Source organism: Neolamprologus multifasciatus, chromosome 14 (assembly GCF_963576455.1).
Source record: "Neolamprologus multifasciatus chromosome 14, fNeoMul1.2, whole genome shotgun sequence".
NCBI lineage: Eukaryota > Metazoa > Chordata > Actinopteri > Cichliformes > Cichlidae > Neolamprologus > Neolamprologus multifasciatus.
The window spans coordinates 17429006-17450687 of record NC_140452.1 but is presented as its reverse complement, the minus strand read 5'-3'; the positions used below and the strand labels follow the sequence as shown (position 1 = coordinate 17450687).

The 21682-nt window shown below is 41.2% G+C and overlaps 1 protein-coding gene across 5 annotated transcripts in view; it reads right to left on the bottom strand.

Moving 5' to 3' along the window:
• Window positions 1-14716, bottom strand: part of LOC146503854 (glycerophosphodiester phosphodiesterase domain-containing protein 5-like) — a 44131-nt gene extending 29415 nt beyond the window's left edge. Inside the window, exons 1-2 of one of the 5 annotated variants that reach the window (XM_085184047.1) lie at window positions 14425-14714; window positions 13329-13461 (exon numbers count right to left, since the gene is read on the bottom strand). The gene's annotated coding sequence lies outside the window, so the exon portion shown is untranslated. Of the gene's footprint in view, window positions 1-13328; window positions 13462-14424 lie in introns of all 5 variants that reach the window. The other 4 variants (XR_014877844.1, XM_085184048.1, XM_085184046.1 and 1 more) reach the window with 4 other exon arrangements.
• Window positions 14717-21682: the final 6966 nt, after the last annotated feature.

The window sequence follows — 21682 nt, the reverse complement described above, 5'->3', positions numbered from 1 at the left end:
GCAATTTTTCAGGGGGATTGGAGTAGCATCGCTGTAAAGCTGCACCTCATTCACAGTCACGAGCTGTGAGTAGCAACCAAAAAGAATGAAGTGACAGACACAAGCATCCAAAACGAGTTTCCTCAGCCTTAACATATAAACACAAGAATGGACTCACTCACTTCACACTGCAAGCTGTTATTTCACATGACATTACTTCAAGTTACTGGAAGTCGCTTCCTGCATCACTTCTGTGTGGACAGCCCTCCACAGATAGCTGAGGAGTTTGGAGCAGAGACATTGCTCCTTCATCTCAAATAGAGCCAGGTGAGGTGGTTCATATGTCTTATAAGGGTGATTATTGACACCTGCCTTTGGAGGTTTTCTGGGCACCCAAAAGTGGCAGGAAACCCGATGTAAACCTCATTCGATAGATTAAATATGGCATCGAAGTGCAGCTGGGATTTCCCAGAAGAAAATGTTTTGTGGTGAAGGACATCTAGAAAATCCCATTTTACCTGGTGATACTGCAGCCCTAATGTGGACATAATTGATGGATTTATTTAAAAATTAGATTTGTTCCTGGATCTGATAAGACAGCTTCTTCCACAAGAATGAAAACATTAGCTCAAGAAATTCCTGTGTAATTCATTTCAGCCAAAACTATTCTGCTCTATACCACACAGTGATGTGCAGTAAGCACTGAGCACCCTTCATTTCTTTACATTTTGCTTGCAAAATGGAAATAGGTGAAATAAGATGACAGTACTTTATTAAAACGTGCTAACATAAGCAATATATTTTATACTATATACATATCCCCATCTTAAAATGTGCACAGTTCAGTGTGTTGTTTGTCATTTCCATTTTAATTTTTGTGACTGAAGTCTGTTACTAGACGACCAGCAAACTTATCGCACAGCTCCCATGGCAACTGTGACATCAGATATTATTACTGCAGTGAAGAGGATGATGGAAGGTGGGGCAAACAAGAAAGGACCAGATGGAGTGATAAAGGGGAGAGTGAGGAAATGACAGGGTGAAAGTGTGAGAGGGAAACCACGATTAGGCGTCATCAAAGCTGTTATGTACAGAAGATAAAAGCACACAGAGTCCTCTGTCCCAGTGAATTGTGCAGTTCACAGTGAGCACATAGTACATTCAGAGAGACGCGGAATATAAAAACAGGAAATGTAAATATTTGGCGAGAGATTCAGCACCCACATGCTATCATTCAAGCAAAACCTGAGATACTGAATGTCTATTGTGCTGGAAATTTCCTGTAAACAACAACAACAACAACATCTGCCTGCAGCCAGGCTGAATATACAAGTGCTAAAAATCAGAGGAGTTACTAACTGAAAAAAAGCAGTTCCGTGAGAGAAACATGTGGATAAAGTGTGGAAGGTCTGAATGGTAGAATAAAGATTTCAGCAAATAGCACAGCTACACTGCTCAGCCACAACCTCTAAACAAGCAACTTACAGAAGACACAGACGAGCTTAAGAGTCTAGAACAACTAAATGGTTTTGGCCATTATTCATCAACTATCCGGGGAGCACATGTTTTATGACTCATTCATAAGTGTGGTTGCCTTAACTGGGAGGTTTGTGCCAACGCAGGAAATCCATGCAACACGTGTACTAATGATTAAATGTGTATGTGTGGAACTGCAGAAATTTAGACATCACTTTCAAATTACCCTTTTTGTACCATCTTTTATTAGTTTTAGTTTAGTTGTTTTAAAGTGTGGTAAATGGGCTGGTTCGCTTTCCTACTCTACTTGAGCACTCAGTGCTTTATATCATTTCACACCCATTCATACAAGCACTTTTTTCTTTCCTTTTTTTTTTACTTAAGTGCTTTCTATCTAACATTAACACACGTTCATACCCTGACGGACGTATTGGAGGACAACTTCTGGTTTGTAACTTGCTCAAGAATATTTGACATGCAGACTGAAGCAGCCAGGGATCAGACCTCCAACCTGAGTAATCAATGACTTGTGAGCTTTGTGTCACAGCCAATGGGAGTAATAATAAAAAGTATAAATAAATATACAACTAATCGTGGCTATATATAATATACAGATATAATCACAAAGAATTTGTATTTCTTTAGTTTCCTTCTGTATGGACAGTTTTTCACAAGGTATGCAAAGACACCCGAACTGTAAAAGGTCTACAGGCACCACAATGGATTCACACCAGCAGCTGTTTATCTGGACCGGCTTACTGCTAACAGTTAAATTGCAGAAGGATTAATTGGTATTTTAGTCCACAGACTGTCTCCCTTCACTCTGCAGACAGCTCTGTTTCTATAGCCTTACATAACTAAACCATTATTGTCTAAAGTTACTCTCAACCCACAGCCTGTCAGAAAGTTTTAACACCCGATAAAAGTGTTTTTTCTTCTGTCTGGTGCTGGGTTTAGGACCTAAAGTGCGTCAGATGTGAGGCAGGTTGTGACGTGATGAGAGCACTACCTGAGCTCCTGAGGTAAAAAGTAGGGTGCACTTGTTAAATTTAGGAGGATAAATTCACTGTCCAACGAGTGAGGAAGCACAAAAGTGGTTCACGGGAAAATGTGCTACTGAGGTTTTTCAATCTTTATGTCAACCTCTCCCCTTCCTTGGCTCTCTTTCTTTGTCTTGACACAGTTTTCCTTCCACCTTCTCCCCCATCACCTATCCATCTGTCAGTTCCTCTTTGTCTCAGTGCAGATTTTGGATTGTGGCCAGTGTCTTAGCTACAGGACATCCAACTGCACGGATGGACAACACTTTATTTGGCCACAGGCAAAATAACTTCAGCTGAGGTCACCTCACCTGCCCACACACTTTTCTATTTATATTTATGCACACTATATCAACAACGACACTATGGCACCAACTTTTTACTTTCAGGTGTTGTAAAAAACTGTGTTTGTCAGTAAGGCTGTAGTTTGATGTGTAAAGACAGGCAAGTCAGATAAAGTTCTTACAGCTGTGCGTTTTGTTTCACAACGACGCTCTCGTTTCGTTATTTAGTCCTTCAGCTCTTTACTTTTCTCGCTCCTTAAACATCCCAGATCACTCTGTCACACTATGATATGTCTGAATTATTTAACATGGAAGATTTAGAAGTTTAGCATAGTTTTCATAACATTTGACTAAACCCTTCTATAGTTTCACATTTATCATCCTTGCAGATAACCAACACTGCCTTTTTTGGTCAAAATGAGAGAAAACAGAAGGAGGGTGTTTCTGTCTGCCATTTTCATTTTAAATGACAGCCTAATGCACCTGGTCACTGTCACGTCGAACCCTGAAACAGCTGTAATCACTAAACTGCTGCAGCGCCACAGGAACAACACAACGCAGGTAAAGAGTCTGTGTTTGACACAGCTTCAGACATGCAGCACTGCTCTGATCCTAGTGACAGCAGGAAAGGTGGGAACCTCACCATATGTGCTGCTGTCTGAAGGGGACTGAGCGTCTCTAAACAACAGTTTTTAACTAAGACGCTCCGACACAATTTACACACCTAAAACCCGTCAGCACAGTTCTGTACAGCAAAGAAATGTGGTTTCTGTTTTGTTGATAAGGTTGATGTTGTGATGCCTTTCGAATGCCTTGTCAGGCTTTATTTTAGATCTAATGTTCAGGCATTAAAGCGTGAACAAAGGGGTTAATACTCTACCCTACACACACTTAATACATATTAAGTGATGATGTATTAATCCTGCTTCAGGTTGGATGAGGCTCTTGTTTTTTTTATCTTGTTTGTTTGAACTGTCATGAGCTCCCACCAAAACTAGTTAGTGGCCATTCTCAGTCGCAGATCTGTAAGTTTTTAAAACACGAGGTGTACACTACAGCCAGAAGGCTCACTGTATCCCAGATATCAAATATTCGTAAGTCTAAGAATTCAATCCCTCTCAGGCTGAGCTGAAAAAGCCTGGACCATTTTTACCTCTCAGCGGTGCCTCATGTTTGTTTGGCTTTAGAAAATGAAACCGCATTCAGACCCGGAAATAAAAGCTGGGCATACACTGTGAGAGTTTGGGCCCATTTTGAGACGATTTTCCACTCATGTGACCATTTTGGGGATCGGCCCGAGTTTCGCCTTAATCGTGTATCGTGCTTCGTGTAGTATACACGGAGTAATGAGAAGCGATTAACACCTCACGACCAGCTCCCAATCAGCAATCGTATGGTCACAAGAAAATCAAACCTGTTTGAAATCCTGGTCGCCCCTCGTGAGGGTATCGCAATGTGGAAGCAGTGCCACGGGCCGATTTAACGCAACCTCTCACACTGCGCATACGCAAACACAGAAATGGAAGTGAAAAAGACGGAGCAGCACGCCAGTTCAGCGTGTGTGCAGTTGTGTATAGATGCACAATGTGAGCACTCAAGTCACATCAGAGCATCGTGACCTACAAACTTCTAACCCCTGCCATTCAGTCGTACAGTTTGAGCTAGACCTTAACTTAACTTTAAGGATGAAGATGGCCTAGGAAACTGATGTGGATGTTATAATAATACAGTTTAAGCAACAGGTGTTGAACAGCAGGCCTTAGACCAAATCAGCAACAATGAACTGCAGAAAACCAGTGACTTGAGAAGGAAATTCTGGTGCGCATTTTTCACTATAGCCTAAATTTTTCCACTTAGCTGGAAAACCTAGAACACATCATCATCTCAGGATGTCTAACCATGATTTCCTCGTGATATTTTAAACACATAATAAAAAGCATTTTTAAAGTGACCATAACGTATACAAATCACATTCAATCGACACACATTTTGCTACTACAGAGAACCTTTGCAAAGCACCACCAGTAGAAACTATACGTCATCATCAACATTGCACATGATTAAATAAGGACTTATTAATTATATATAAACCTTGCAGTTACAGCATATCCTACTGACCCAGAAAAACATCAGATTATGATTTACACAAGTGTTCCAGTTTTCAAAACATAAAAATAAAAAAAACTCCAGTTTCCCAAAAGGACAAATCATTGAAAGAGTTTAGCAAACAAGGTCAGCCTTCTCCTCTGCTGAGACCAAAGGCCTGATATTTAGGGCAAACACAAAAGACAAAGTTGTCACTCAAGGACCTTCTTACTTGTACTTAGACTTCTAACAATTGTTGTACACAAGAGTCTAAATTTATCTAAAGTGTGATCAATAAGAAATTTACTCTGTGGATAGCATGCTGCCAAAATAATTTAACATACGTATTTAAATGTTTTGCAGCTGTGTGTAGATTTACTATGACACCAGGACATTTATTAGAGTCACAGCTTTGTTTTCCATTAGAGATGTCTTTACTTACAGCTTCATTAGTATTGGCATTATGCTGACACAAAGTCATTGTATCGTACTGATTGTTTTGTTGTCACAATATCAATTGTGTCAAATGTGCTTCAGTGCTAATACATGTGGGTCTGTATAATTTTCTCAGCAATCCTGCAAACCTTAGTCCTGGCAGGTTTGCGTCCTTGTGTCTCTTTTTAGTTTCTTCAAAATGTAAAGATACATTTTAATGTTAAAGCAACTCTCCTGCTCAGACGGTTCCCTGAGTATCTCTATAACAGCTATGTGAGAAAGACTTGGGTACCCAAGAATAATTTATCAATAATAATTTAGCATTTAAGTAGCATCTTTGACACCAAAGCAGGTTTGCTAGAGTGGAGTGCATATATCGGTTAATCTCAAGATCATGTGGGGAACTGAGGTTGCTGGATAAAGAAGAGGTTAGTAATCTGTTGTATTTCACTTTGCTGCTTGCCGTCAATACATCTGACCAGATTTTTGGCTGCTCCCAAAAATTACCTCTGGTAACACTGGAAATATGGAGCCTATTCACAGGAGGCATGCTCTAACAGATGAGGATGAATGCAGTGAAAGCAGTGAGACATATTTACTGCTTAGCCATGATGTTTGGATTTCCTTTCCAGTGCCAAACGTAATTTAATGCAGCGACTTGAGCCATATGTCTTTGATTGGAGGTGCCACAGGTGGGGCAAATGGTTATTGAGGACAAATCATAACCTGCCTGGGGCACCAAAACACTGAGGAATATATTGTGTGAGCTGAATCAAAAATGAAACGATTATAAACTAACCTGATATACTATTCAAAAAGCATGCATTGCATTACTGAGAACAAAGAGTTAGATAAAAAAACACAACATGGATCTTCTGTTTAATCTGAAGTGCCCTCTAAACCAAACAGTTAATGCTTGTTGCTCCTGTAAACAAACAACTGTGATTTCAGGGCGTTAATATGCATCAGGCTAAACTTCAGTGGTCCCTTTAGGGAATATTAGAAGTGGAAATGTAAAGCAGGTCAGAGCTGAGATTATCAAAAAACCACAGAACCACTTTTATTAATAAAACAGCTGCTGAACTGAAGTCAATATTGCTGGGATTTTTCCAAAATATATAGAAAATATTTTGTTGCCCACTGACGTGAAAATGACCAATGTGGTTCATTTTCTGTAAACCCAGTTTTGTTTACTATATAGCCAGAAATACCAGGAAGATATAAACACCTCTGTTAAGTGTGATTGCCCGGGATCATCGTGTTGACTAAATGTAAACCAACCAATCGTGCTTTGGAGTGCATGAACCTCCTGTAGGTTGATTTGAAGTTTAGTTTTCAGGAAGAGGCGATTGCATACAAAGTCTATGCAACGGGGTGGCTGTCACGCTCGGTGACTTTGTTGTTTTGATGCCTTACGTTATATCATTCAGAGCTTTTGTGTATTTTGGTATTATTGTTGAGAATCATATGTTCTAATGAGTTTTATGTATTTTTATGTTTTTAGAGACTTTGCTTTGGTTTTATTTACTGTTTACTGAAGAATGTTAGATTGATTTGGATTTCTTTTCATTTACATTAAATGAATGTAAATGGGCAATCGTGGCTCAAGAGTTGGGAGTTCGCCTTGTAATCGGAAGGTTGCCGGTTCGAGCCCCGGCTCCCACAGTCTCGGTCGTTGTGTCCTTGGGCAAGACACTTCACCCATTGCCTACTGGTGGTGGTCAGAGGGCCCGGTGGCGCCAGTGTTCGGCAGCCTCGCCTCTGTCAGTGCGCCCCAGGGTGGCTGTGGCTGTAGCTTACCATCACCAGTGTGTGAATGTGTGTGTGAATGGGTGGATGACTGAATGTGTAAAGCGCTTTGGGGTCCTTAGGGACTAGTAAAGCGCTATACAAATACCCATTTACCATTTTACATTATTATTTCTGTATTATGATGTTTTATTTTTCTATAATTCTAGTTTTTGGTTAGTGTTTATGGATTTTATTTATATTTGATTCTCTGAATTTTCTTTGTATTTGGTTGAGTATCCTTAACAAAACAGGGAGCCACAGGGAGAAACACACAGCATGAGGGAGATCACAACACTGACACAGAGAAACAGGGCTTAAATACACTGGGAAATAACAAGGGGAATGAGACACAGAAGGAGAGCACAGCTGGAGGAAAATCAGAACTGACGAGACAAGGAAGCAAAGTAGGATACACTCACATGAGACACAGACCTTCAAAGTAAAACAGGACGTAGCACAGACACAGACTTGACTAGGGGAGACAGAGCAACTAAGAAACAGAACAACAACCAAGAGACACAGAGGGCAGCTACTAAATACTCAGAAAACTAAACAGAATACAAGAAAGCCAAACTAAGACGCTAGACTATAGAATAAACTGGGGCAACAAAGAACTAAGAGCATTATACAAAAACTCAGAGACACAAGAAACTCAAAACACTGGGTCACCGACCCAGGACCGTGACAGTTTCCTGGACCCCTGTTACTTTAGTTCCTGTTTTATTTGGTTTCTTGTGCTTTTCTATTAGTTTTAGTTCCCAAAAGTTAATGTATTGATTAGTTTGAGCTGTGTTCTCCTGTATGTGATCTTTTGATTACCTTGTGTTTGTGTATTTACAGCCATGTTCTTCCCTTTAGTCTTTGTCAAAGTTTGTTGGTCTTCTTGTGTGCTCTCTGCCTGAAATTTATTTAGCTGCCTTCTTCTATAAACTTTTGTATTCTTGCAAGTAAAGGCTGTGTATTTACTTTTGGAATCTGCGTTTCCATTCCGGTCATGCAATCTCAGATACCGAAGTGACAACACGAAATCTGTTTTTGCACGAGTTAAAGTTCTTTGTCAGACTACGGTATATTTGGATTTTTTATTTGTTACTTTAGTTACAAAAGCTGGGATTTTTGTGATGCTGCTGACCATCGGAAATGGAAGACAAGCTTAGTGATGCTCTTCAAAGGCAGTCGGAAAAATTGAGAAAAATTGCAAAACGTCATAATAGCTTCTGAAAATGTTATTGTAACATTTCTGTTTGTCGTCCTCGTCTTGTTGGCAGATAGGGGCACATATTTGTGGGTTTTCAGTGCAACTGTATTCGTGTGAGTAATGTAACATGAAACTTGAAACTAATAGTTAGCCAGGTCAAACTCCTGTTTTCTCAGACAGGTTTCATTAGACAAACCTTGCTTTCTCCTGGCTCATGTCAGATTACCCACAAACACTAAGAGTAAACAAATGCGTTACAGCAGTCCCAATGCACAGCTCTTTTTGCTGGAGACACCCAGCAGTAGATCCTAGAGCTGACTGCAAGTGGTCCAAGACTAGGGGTGAAGTCGAAGAGAGACCTGCTGAGGATGAAAAATGCAATCACAGAGCTGAATACTGAATCCACAGAGCTGAAGGCTGCCTGTACAGAGTGACTTCATCTGTAAAACATGATGCAGCAAAACACACAAGACTGGAGGAGGAAAAGGTGGTGGAGGAAAAACATTGCGACTAAATGTGCAGACAGTGTGGAGGCGAATGTCAACATGTTCCTGATAGAGACATCTGCACATCTTGTTCTTTCTAGATTTTCATTTCCTTCCTTCCTTCCTTCCTGATTTCTCTCACGCAGCCTGTGACTGACACTTCAAATATGTGAAAGAAAAAGGCTGTTTTATGTCTCTGTACAGCAGTTGGTGCTTTAGTAGGGCTGTGCCCTTCCATGATATCTTCTGCGATAACACTGACTTAATAAAATATTGTTGCTATAGCAATGGCATGTATTCATGTTCCAAAGTGCGCACAACAAGACAAGCCCAAGTATGTCTGACAGCAAGGGCCGCATGAGCCTCTAATGACAATTCAGCACCTACAAATTGATTAAAAAAAAAAAAAAAAATGTAAGAAAACAGTTTCTGCTGTTTCACCACTTGGGAATGAAAAAGCACAACACAGACTAAAACCAGCCGACGATGGAGAAGATACAAGCAGCTGGCCATGTGTGACCCGAAGGGTAACAAATAAGTCCACTGAGCTTTGCTAAGTGCACTTCATATAACAGGAGGACCAAACTGTGTGCAAATTACCAATGTAGTCACATGGTGGAAAAGCAGGGCTCTAAGCAGCTGATTAAAAAGCTCAACCCAAGACACAACATCCCAGGTTTTATTATGTGACAGTGTTGTGCAACTCCTGAAGTGTTACAAAGTGAACATACTTTTGTTATTGTTGAACTGAAGCGTTTAAGGGAGTTATTTTATACAGAAACGTTCCTGGGAAAACACCAACTAGGCTGCTTTTGTGCTTACATTTGACTTATGCTGTGTTACTGGATATAATGCTGTGTCAATACTACTGCACTACAGCGCTGCTGCTGGCACCTCGATTCACACCTCAAATTAGGAAGTGTGTCATCAGTGACAGTAGCTCATTGGAAAAGAAGGAAAATGCTTTTCGTACACTTACACATGCTACTGCCCGCGAGCATCCATAAAACATCAATGTTTTTTTTATATACCATCAGAAATATCATTATCATAAACTGTTTTGAAATACCATGACATAGTTTTGAGGCTCACCCCTATAACTCAGGTGTTTTCTTAATGTAATATTTATTTTATGTAAAGTTAAAAATTTTACAATGTTATATTAGGGAAATTTAAGGAAAAGAATTCAAAGGGCTAAAAATGGAGAGAAAAAAAGTCAAGCCCTCAGATGGAAATTTAGGAGAAAAACTGGCAATTTTACAAGACAAAGTATTTTTTTTCCTCTCATATATTTGTCATGTTTTCTCAACTCTGTAAATTTCCTTGTAAACTTGCAAGTTGGCTTGTAAATGTCAGGTTTTTTTGTGTAATTTTTCATTTTCATAAATTTGTTTTTCTTTTTAATCTGCCAGATTTCGCATAAATGTTTCCATTTCTTTTGTATACTTTTGCCAGTTTTGTTTTTAACTAGTACATAGCAAATTCAGACAAAGACACATACTAAAATAAGCACCAAAAAACCAAAATGTCAACAGTAAAGCTGCACAAATACAGTATATCAATCTTTAAAGCCTCTGTGTGTGCCACACAGAAAAAGAAGACACTGTAGCTCAGCAGATAAGTGAGCAGGAGAGACTGTACAGCTAAGACAAAGCAGCCCTCTGTATCCAGCACAATCAGCTGTTCACTCATTGTCCAAACACCATCACAGCACAGCTCAACAGCAACAGCTACAACCATCAGGGTTCTGCTGTCAAAGCTTTACAGTCAAAAATTTGTGGTTAACATTGCTCTAGAATAATTTCTGCAAATATTTTGAATAACATTAATGTCATCATTAAGCTTTCTTTTTTGGATGTTAGTACCTGCATGCTTGCCAGAGTGTGGTTAAACACACACTCTGGGTTGAGTGCCTGCAGATTATCATCTTCTACATCAAAATACTACAGGGTAGAGCAGGGCGATATGACCAAGAATATTTATCACGATATACATTTGAAAAGTTGCGATAACAATATAACTGACGATATAATTGACACTAGACAAAACACTTTACAACTCCACAACTTTATTAGTGCAAAAAAACCCAAAACATCAATGTATTTCCACTTAACAAGCAGCTGGTTTTTTTATGTGCATTAAAGTTATATAAAAATTTAACAGTGAAAATGTAAATTCCTTGCTGACAGTTTAACCAAAAGGCATTTCCAGTGGAAACTGGCCGACATATCCTCAGTATAACCATGTATAATATCCACAAAACTTAAAAAGAGGTTATACACACACAATACGGTAACATTATGTTGAAGCACAGTACGTATCACTCCGCGAGGCTCCTGCCTACGATAGCCGTAATGCTCCGACAATCCATCGAGCGGTGCGGCTTTGTAGCTCAGCAAAGTCGTACTAAAACATTTGACAGATTTCCGAGCGCCGTGTACATAAAATCGTTTCGAGGTCAGTAAACACAACCAGAGTTCACACATAAGGCACACGGGATTATAAGGGGCACTGTCGATTTTCAGAAAAATCAAAGGATTGATTTTAAGTATTTTCCAAAAAACACGGTAATAACGACGGCCCGCTAGCATGCTCTACCAAAAATAGCGCTTTGTTGTGTATCTGACGGACGAAAGCTAAACCAGTTCCACACCACTGAAGTTGTAGCAATTTACAAACCAATTCTGGTTCATGTGTTTCATTCAACGATCTGCTTTCTCCCTCCTCATTCTCCGTCGCCGCCATGCTTTTGCCACCATGTGCGTATGAAACAAAGGCACTGCGCATCCGTGTTTTACCCATATTCTATCACGATATTTCATTTTCTTATCATTGCCCAACATTATACCGGTATTACTGTGAACGGTATGATATGGCCCAGCCCTACTACAGCACCCTCCATCTTCCACCTCACATTTACATCTTCCTGTTATAGAAAGTCCTATCCACTCACCGATCTGTACAGGAAGCCCAGTTTGTTTAATGCGTGTATGAAAGCGCATGCAGAGCACTCATTGGTGCATCTGTCAAAGACAGAAATTCAACAATTCCTGATGAATGTTTGGATGGGCAAGGGTAAATGTGTGTTGAACTTTGATAAAACACGAATATAAGCTGGAAAAAAGTAGATTTATTTTAAAAAGGTTAAGAGCTGTGCTGGTCCACAGCTCCAGCAGTGTTAGTTTCACATTAAAAAACACGGACCATCATATCTGTTACACATTTTGCTGAGAGAATGATCACCACGTCCACTGAACACCTTCAGTGAGAAAAAGATATCACAATGTTTTTAATTGGTTTTACTGCTATGCTGTGGGAATATTCATCAGCTGTAATAAAACCCATCTGATTAAAGTGTACTGAAAATTAAAGTAATAACACTGCAGCAAGCACCACATTACCTCATAAAAAAAGACCACAATGCAAAGGGGGAACTTATAATTCCAACTGTATAACTGAAAAACTGCTTAAAATTTCAGTATTAAAGCTTTGTATGCTGCTTAAAAGAAAAATCTGCGATAAAACAGCACAAACCCATACAGAAATATCAAGCTGAAAGGTCAGAGTGGGATGAGCATTGATGGAGGCCAATTTTACTCCCCAGACACTCCGAGTATGAGATGGCTTCAGGCAGGATCCTCACTTCAACCTGCAGACGCCTGAGAGAGAAACAGAGGCTAATATTTCTCTCTTCAGTAGTGTTAAGAGGATGCGGCCCTTTGCTTCTTATATTTTCACAAAGCAATAAGAGATGATAGAACAAATCTTTATATAATACACAAACAACCACAGAGTGCACACACCTGAGGCCTGACCACGGAGTACGATAAGGTGCTTATTGAGGCAATAACAGGTTTAACCCTGGCTTTTCAGGTTTAAGATCCTAGTTCACCACGGCAACTTATGCTGCAGACCTAACCCACTCTGACACAGATAATGCTCTGGGTAAGAGACCAGAAGGTATGAAACCACCTCTTACAGACCAATCAATCCCCTGGAAAATAGCATCAACAAGAAACTGATTATTAGAAACCACTTTATTTAACATTTATATGCCCGCTCTCAGACCATTAACACCACTGGTGCAGCAGCTGAAACAATAAAGCTGCCCTACACGCATCTAAACATCATTTTAATGTAATCCCTCAGTTTTGTTTGTGTGTTAATGACAGAGCCGTAACACTGAGGAGTATCAATTTACACAATCAGCAGTTCTGCTGCATTTCCTTACCGGCTTCAAATTGGCTAGACTTTATTAATATGGCAAGTCCTTTCCAGTCATACTGGCCAAAGCCCTGAAAGCACACACATTCTAAGATAATAAACATTTCCTCTCTCACACTGTTGCTTAGTCTGCAGCAGCTGTGTTGCTTTCATCTGTATTGTGAGTTTAACCTCTTCATATGTGTCTAATATTCCAGTTTAACTTTATGAATCAGCCGCATCGCTTCCTGTGTACCCACTGATGTTTGTAATTGGTCAGATGCTGCCAACGCCGCCTCTTTGATGTGACCACGCTCGCAGCTAGATTGATAAACCCTGAGTTGATACCTACCTTCGTGTGACTGTTTAGCCTTACTGCTGATGTCAGAGTGAGATATCTGAAACACATCCTGGGTATGCTGAAGGTGCTTTGTAGTGCAGGCTGCTGGTAGAGGACGCTGAATGTCAACACAAAGACGAAACGACTGGAAAAACAAATCTTCAATCATCCTGTGACATTTCAAAATGTCCTCATGACACATCTGCAGTCACAGTTAAAAGATTTGCAGTCATAAGTGAAAATCTTTAACCAGAGAGTGTTCTAATAGCAAATCATCGATGCATAAATCATGTCCTAAAAAAGATTTTTACAACTTATTTTGACCAGTCAGCTTCTTTTCTACCTGTTAGGCTTTAATTTCAACTTTAAATATTAGTCCTCAAATTTAAAAAAAAAATGGAACCTGCCACTGTACTGAGTTGTATTGAACTATGGGATAGCAATGAGAGAGCCTGACAGCCATCAATCACGACATGTGCCATTAAAGCAACCATCAAACTGAAGAAAAGCAGCTGAAGATCAACACTGACAGTAACCACTAATATATGACAGCACTGTTCAGACTCGCCTGCAGTCTCTGCTGGACATGTGTGAATAAATTGACTAAAAAACACTAAAGAAATGCATTTTTGTGACTGTAACTCATGAAATACAAAGTGTGCTGCATAATCTGTACAACTTAAAGTCAAATGAAGGTCTACTCTTGCCCACATTGTTCCCAGTTTTACCCTAATTAATAAAACTAGAACTTACCGAACAAGAAACGCCCAGTCCATGGTGGAAATTAAAACCCATTAAAACATAGCTAAGATGTACACAGTCAAAGATACCTTAAATTATAAATATTATGACTGGTCTTCTTCGCTCTTTCAATGTAAGGATTATGCAGACAGAAGAACCAAGCAGCCTATTTAGTGCGGTGCTCAATCACCGCGACATCGTTCAGCTGGCCAGGACATAAAGTCGCTGTTACACGGACGCTGCTCGTGACATAAAAACCGTTATTCACTGTGTGTGACCAGTACTGACATGACATGACGGAACGCAATAAAATCCCAATGACGGTGTAAAAAAAAACAAAAAAACAAATAAATTAAGGTTTTCCTACCTGAAGGACGTCAGTTTTCCCGCCGCTGTCCGTTTTCTCCGTCTCGTTTTGAGCCGTTAGTTTTTAAAATGGGTTCTGAGGCACCAGCCGAATGCTGCAGTGGTCTCGTGCAGCAGCGCAGCCTCACACACACATGCACGCAGTCGGCTCCGCGTGTGCCGCTGATGATGATGCCGCGTGAGCTCCGGACAGGGAAACAACAGAAGTGCGGGCACTGGGCGTCCGCGAGGGGCTCCGTTCAACCTGTTGCTTACGTCACCACAGCGCTCTCCATGGATACGTTCACATTGTTCCAGTAAACGCCACACAGGTGCTGAGCTTTTTACTCACTTTGGAGCTAATCGCCTGACTGAAAATCAATCGCAACCATTTAAATACCTGATAAATGCATTTTTAAGGCTCGTTCAAGTATAAATATCGGCCTGTTTGGACATAGAGCTTTTGTCTTTATACGGACACTTTATTGTATTATATCAGGGTTTTACTTAATTGTTTATTCTAATTTATTTAGATTTTCACTTATTGGGCTCCTTTATTTACCTGTTTATTAAATTCAATTGAGCACGTGAGTTTTGTGTAATATTTACATTGTTGAGCTTTTATTTTGTGATATTGCATTTCATTTAACTACTCTGCAATAAAATATGATCTTATGGGTTGATGTTACTGTTTTGGTTGCTGTAAGATGGTTTTCCCAACTTTTTCCTCAAAATTCTGGGATTAAAGACAAAACTCTGAAAAAAAGATGTCCCCACTGTTTTTCTGTTTCCATTGGCCCTAATCTTCTTCCGTAACAATCATCATTCCAATCTAATAAGAAAAAAGGACCTTAAAAAGTTTACTGATTTTGCCCCAAACTGTGATTTTAAATGCTTCTTAAAACCCAGTGGAAGTTACAGTTCTCCACTACATTTAAATTCAGGATTCCCTGAGTACCATGCTCCTCTGCTAAAAAGTCTGGTAGTATATTCTAAAATGAGTGGACAAAATGTTCTTGTCTCTATTACTGTTAAGTCAGAGGCTGCATTAGAGTGTCAAAAGGTTGAAAATGAACTCAAATACTACAAAATAAATATACATTCTGTATAAAAACATCTTCAGGCTAACACTGTGATGGATATGTTTCTTAAACCGATTTCTTTCTTTCTAATTATGGTTCTGTACATTACTACAATAAATTTTAAATGAAACAAACCAGCTGCATTTGAAGTGCAGACTTTCATTTTTAATTCAGTTGGTTTAACAAAAAGTTTGCATAAAAATTTGATGAACTAAAAAAAATTTAACACTATTCCTTTATTTCAGGGGCTCAAAGTAATTGGACAAATTACATAACTGAAAATAAAATGTTCATTTCTAATACTTGGTTGAAAACCCTTTGCTGGCAATGGCAGCCTGAAGTCTTGAACTCATGAACATCACCACATGCTGGGTTCCCTCCTTTTTAATGTTCTGCAGGCCTTTACTGCAGCGGCTTTCAGTTGCTGTATGTTTGTGGGCCTTTCTGTTTGAAGTTGGGTTAAGATCAGGTGACTGATTTGACCATTCAAGAATATTCCACTTCTTTGTTTTAATAAACTCTTTGGCTGTATGGTTTGGGTCATTGTCCATCTGTATTATGAAACTCCGCCCAATCAATTTGACTGGATTTAGCCAGATTTGAGCAGAAAGTAAGTCTCTGAGTTCATCCGGCTGTTTCTGTCCTGTGTCACATCATCAATAAATACTAGTGTCCCAGTGCCACTGGCAGCCATGCACGCCCAAACCATCACACTGCCTGTTGTATGCTTTGCATCATGAGCTGTTCCACACCTTCTCCATGCACTTTTCTTGCCATCATTCTGGTAGAGGTTGATCTTGGTTTCATCTGTCCAAAATATGTTTTTCCAGAACTGTGCTGGCTTTTTTAGATGTTTTTCAACATTTCTATTCTTGAGGCTTATCAGTGGTTTGCACCTTGCAGTGAAATCTCAGTATTTACTTTCATGCAGTCTCCTTCTTCACCTCCTGAAGAGTGCTGTTCACTTGGTTGACTGTTGTGAAAGGGATTCTCATCACCATGAAAATGATTCTGCGATCATCCACCACTGTTGTCTTCCGTGGACATGCAGATCTTCTTGTGTTGCTGAGTTCACCAGTGCTTTCTTTCTTTCTTTCTACCAAACTGTATATTTTGCCACTCCTAATACTGTAGAAATTTCTCGGATGTTTTTTTTTTACATTCTTTCGCAGCTTAAGGATAGCTTGTTTCACCTGCACGGAGAGTTCCTTTGACCGCTTGTCGTCTGTTCACAGAAAAACTTTCAAATGCAAGCACCAAACCTGAAATTCCAAGCCAGCTCCAGGCCTTTTTTTTTTTTTTTTTTTTTGCTTAATTGACAATGTCATAACTAAAGAATTGCTCAAACCTGCCCATGAAATAGCCTTTGACTCAATTGTCCAATTACGTTTGGTCCCTTTAAAAAGAGGGTAGCACATGTTAAGGAGCTGAAACTTCTAAACCCTTCATCCAATTTGTACAGTGGCCCCTAGAGACAAAGCACGTACAAACTTCAAAACACGAACAAACTCCAAAACACATGCAAACTCCAAAACACTTACAAACTCCGAAGCGCATACAAGCTCGGAAGCACGCACAAACTCCAAAACACAACGGAAATGCTGCAGGATGCTAGGGGCAGTGTTAAGCTCGATTTGCAAAATAAACGGCAAGTTTGTTGTTGGATACTGGCAGAAAACACCTGCAAAGATAGAACAACCACACTCATATATATTCAAATAATTAAAAAAAAAAAAGTTCATTTACCTGTTACTATTACACACCAAATCCAGTCGTTGGTACTTCCTGGCTTGTGTAGCCACTAGGTAACAAAAGCTCAACACTGCCCCTAGCGTCCTGGAGCACTTCCTTTTTTTTTTCTTTTTTTTTTTGCCTGTCCCATTTGGTTCTTTAGCCGTCAGAATTGTTGTCTGAAGACCAACAAGGATACCCAATGGATTTATTTTGCCAAATGGATCATCATGGCATTGCCGTATTGGTCCATTTGATCGACCTTTGTTTTTATTATTTATTTTATTTTCAGTTGGTACAGACGGGACAGACATGAGTGAGGTATAGGAAAGGGAGAAAGAAAGAGGAAGGAAAAGAAAAACAGAAGGGGAGAGGGACAGTGAGAAAGGGGGAAAAAAATATCTCCTGGATCACCTGTTGAGAGAAAAAGAATAGAAAACAAGCAAAAAAAACAAAGCAACATACTAAACACAACACCATCGCATTAATCTAGCTAAGTGTAAACAGCAGTAAATACTAAATATTGAATGTTGTTGTGCAGCACGCAGGACAGACAGCGCACAATGTGCTTTGAAGTAGCAGCCAAGAAAGGTGTGATTTAAGTCTACGAACAGTGAACACCCGTGTGCACACCTGTGTGGATGGGCGCGCTTGTATTCAAATGGTTTCCCCATGTAATGGTCTGCAAGAGGATGTAGAGAGCCATAGCCCTGTCCCCCAGGGCATGAAGCAGGCATGGAGGAGATCCAGGCCCCAGACATCCAGAGGCCCCAGAGTGCAAGAGCCCAAGGAGGACCACCGGAGGGGCATCCGTGCCACCTTCATGGGAAGGGCTGAGGATCCCCAGACGAGGGGTCACCCAGTAGCCATCGGGCAGAAGCTAGAGGGGGCTGCACCGGCGTGCCCGCTGGCTCCGCCGGCAGCCAGCTGTGCCAGAGTGAACCGAGCTGCAGGCACAGAGGCCGGAGGCCCGAGGGCCCCCCGCGCCCCGGAAGAGGCCTGACCGAGCAACAGGCGCCAGGCCCCGCCAAGTAGCCACCGGGAGTGAGCTGGTACATACCTGAGCGCCCAGCCCCGGACACCAAGAACCACCAATGCACCAACCCCTGAGGGCATCAGTCACCGGCAGGGAGTGTGGAGAGGGGAGACAGGCCTCCACACTTTGGAGGGCCTGGGAGTTCCCAGAGAGGTGGAGTCTAAGACCCGACCTGACATATAGACACAGACAAACAGGCACACACAGACGCAGACATGCATTCCCACCCTCATGCACACATATACAAACACTCAGCACTCACCCAACGTAGGGATAAACATAAATGGACATGTACACACAATCACACTCCCCAAACATACTCTATACCCCGGGTCCAGGTACCCTCGCCCCCAAAGGGGGAAACGGCACCCAGACCCAAGAGATGTTACCCTTCCCTCCGGGGTGGAGGCAAGCAGACCGTCCCAGGCTCCGCAGCAGCAGGGAGGCCAATCGGACAGCCAGCATCTCCTCCCAGCCCCCCCGCCCCGATGGCTAGCAGAGAACGGGGGTGTGTTAAGACCCCATACCTCCCTCCTCCCGCTCATGTGTAGTGTTGCTGCGTGTTGCTCTAAAGTGCATTTAAAACAAGGGAGAGCATGGTGCTGCTGCCAGAGAGCAGCAGGTGTTAGCACGGCCCCTCCCGAGAACCCTCAATGTCTACATGGATTTAAAATTGAGAGGTGGGCACCGGCGCCAGAGGTAGGTTTGAATACACAGACCGTCTACTGGACGCCGTTAACGTGCCCACCCTCAAGGCCCTATATATATATGTGTGTGTTATGAGAGTGTAAGTAATGTGGATGTCTAAGTTGTGAGATAAAATTGAGGCACAGGTGGCCAGAAGAGGACAGAGGGGGGGGGAATTTCTCCCCTGCACCCTGGTGACACACCCGCACCCCAAGGCCCTACCTGTGTGGGTGGGTGTGGTGGAGCGGGAAGAGGGAGGTAGCCAGGGATGGGGAGGAAAAGAAGGGAGGGGAGGATGCCCCTCCCTAGGGCCAGCTCCCCCGCTGACCACAGTAGGCACCCCCGTCCCCTGGTATCCACCAAGGCAAGGGAGCCCAGGCCCATCCAGACCGGGGCCTACGGCAGCAGCACCGCCAAGCCCCACAGGACCCGGGGCAGCCCACCCTACCCCACCGCAGAGGAAACTGTACCCACCCCAACATTCAATCATCTCCCAGACTACACAAGACAACAGACACCCAGGTTAAGTTTATTCTCCACCTCTCCTATGTCCTGGAGCACTTCCGTTGTGTTTTGGAGTTTGCGCGTGCTTCGGAGCTTGTACGTACTTTGGAATTTGTACGTCGTGCTTTGCAGTTTGTATGTGCTTTGGAGTTTGTAAGTGTTTGTGAGTTTGTAAGTGTTTTTGAGTTTGTAAGTGTTTTGGAATTTGTAATTGTTTTGGAGTTTTGTACGTGTTTTACAGTTTGTACGTGCTTTGTCTCTAGAGGCCACCATAAATTCGAATGTGGATACCCTCAAAAGAAATTGGACATTATGTCCATGTCCAATATATAACTATAATTGGAATTTGTTTACGTAAACATGTAAAAGAACAAAACTTTTGTCAGTGTCCAAATACATATGGGCCTAACTGTAAGCTCATGCTGATTTGCACGTCTGTTGCTTGTAGAAATAGTTCCTCACACTGCAGTGCATCACAATTTGAAGGAATGAAGTAGGTCAAATGCTGAAGCTACTATGTAAAAGTATAAAAATGTCTATTTGCTGTTTTTTTGTGCCTGCCTCAACCGCTTCAGTTCTCTTGTGTAATGGTAAACACCTTAGACACAGTTTAATGACAGTTGTGTGTAGCAACAAGCCTTGAATGTCTGTGGTGATTTTGTGTGTCTCTGTTTTACATTAGAGGAGATACTGTGGTGGTAAATCTACCACACGAGGCAGGAGCACGCTAACTCCCTGCTGACAACAGAGCAGAAGACATTGCCAAACATGAGGAAATGTCAGACTACATACATACATAACCACAGCCTGGCCTGATCCGAATTCCAGTTTCCAAAGTTTAATTTGAGGGAGGAAAACATTCAAACGGAGCAAAGATTTTCCAGTTGAGAGCTAGTTTATTCGGTTAAAGAAGAAACCTGAGTATTGAGTCTTTTAATCCTTAATGATCTTTAGAAGCCTGCACATAAAACAGAATATCTTTGGGAAAAGGGAAGTTGGACCCCTTGAGACAATTTTCAGTTTAATGCAGGATATTTTTTGAAACATATTTTGACTGCCAGGTCTGAACAGTGAAGTTGGTGCAGAATATCTTAAAACTGCATTGTCTGTGAAGGTTCTCAGTCATCCAGGTCATTGTAGTCTAAGGAGCTTGGAAAGAAAAGTGTCTGGAAATCTTTAAGTTTCTTGAAGATGTTTCACCTCTCATCCGTGAAGCTTCTTCAGTTTTAAGGTCAACTGGTGGAGAGTCCCAGATTTTTCAGTCCTATTAGAGTGTCCACAGGAGGGTCATGGACTATGGCGTTATTTTTGTGACACTATTCTGAGCACATGTAAAAAAAAATTTTGCAGGTGCAAGTGTTGCATTTTGAGGAGAAGTTTTGAGAGAAGAAAAGCTAAATTTGAGTGAACAAAATTCATTGCTGCATGCAAAAACTGTATTTCAGTGTTTGCTATTATCCATACACACACAATAGCACCCCCTCTCGCTCAGTTTTTGCATTTGCGCTTGCTCGCAATGTGTTGCCTGCGCTCTCAACATTTCTGCCCGTGCGCGTTCAACTCTTTCTGTACACCGTTATATTTGTGCCACAAAACCAGCCAATCACAGACTTGGATGCAAAAAAATCTGATTGGCTGTTTTGGTCTCCAGTCAGCTCGAAATGACGAAATGCAATATCCCAGAATCCATTTTGTCCTAAACTCAAATGAGGCAGTGGCAGAGGAACACAGAGTGGCGGAGTTTGAAATATTACTCTTTCTGGATCACAAAATAAACTTTTACGATATTTTCATGCGAGAATGGTGCTGTGTAAACTTCAAATATCTGCTGATTTATAATATATTTGCAAAAGTGCTTTAAGATGCCTGTTACCTACTAGCTGACCGCATAGCTAGACTGGCCATTAGGCATACCGGGCATTTGCCCAGAGGGCTGATGGTGATTTTTCATTTTTATGTTTGTTTGTTTTTGTAATGGTATAAACAATGAAAGGTGGTGGATTAGCCAATTGGTCATGATCAACTCTGGGCTGGACCAATTATAATACAGCCGTATTGAGGGGAAAAGGAACACGATTCGTCCCGTACTTCAGCTAGAATGAAAAAAAGACACAAAGCTGGAGTTATTCTGTGTTTTTGCTGCACAACTGCCTGTTCTTCACACTGACTTCTGGCTGATTCTGCCTGAAACTAATACTGACCATAATTTACAAAATTGACATACAGTGGAACCCCGACTT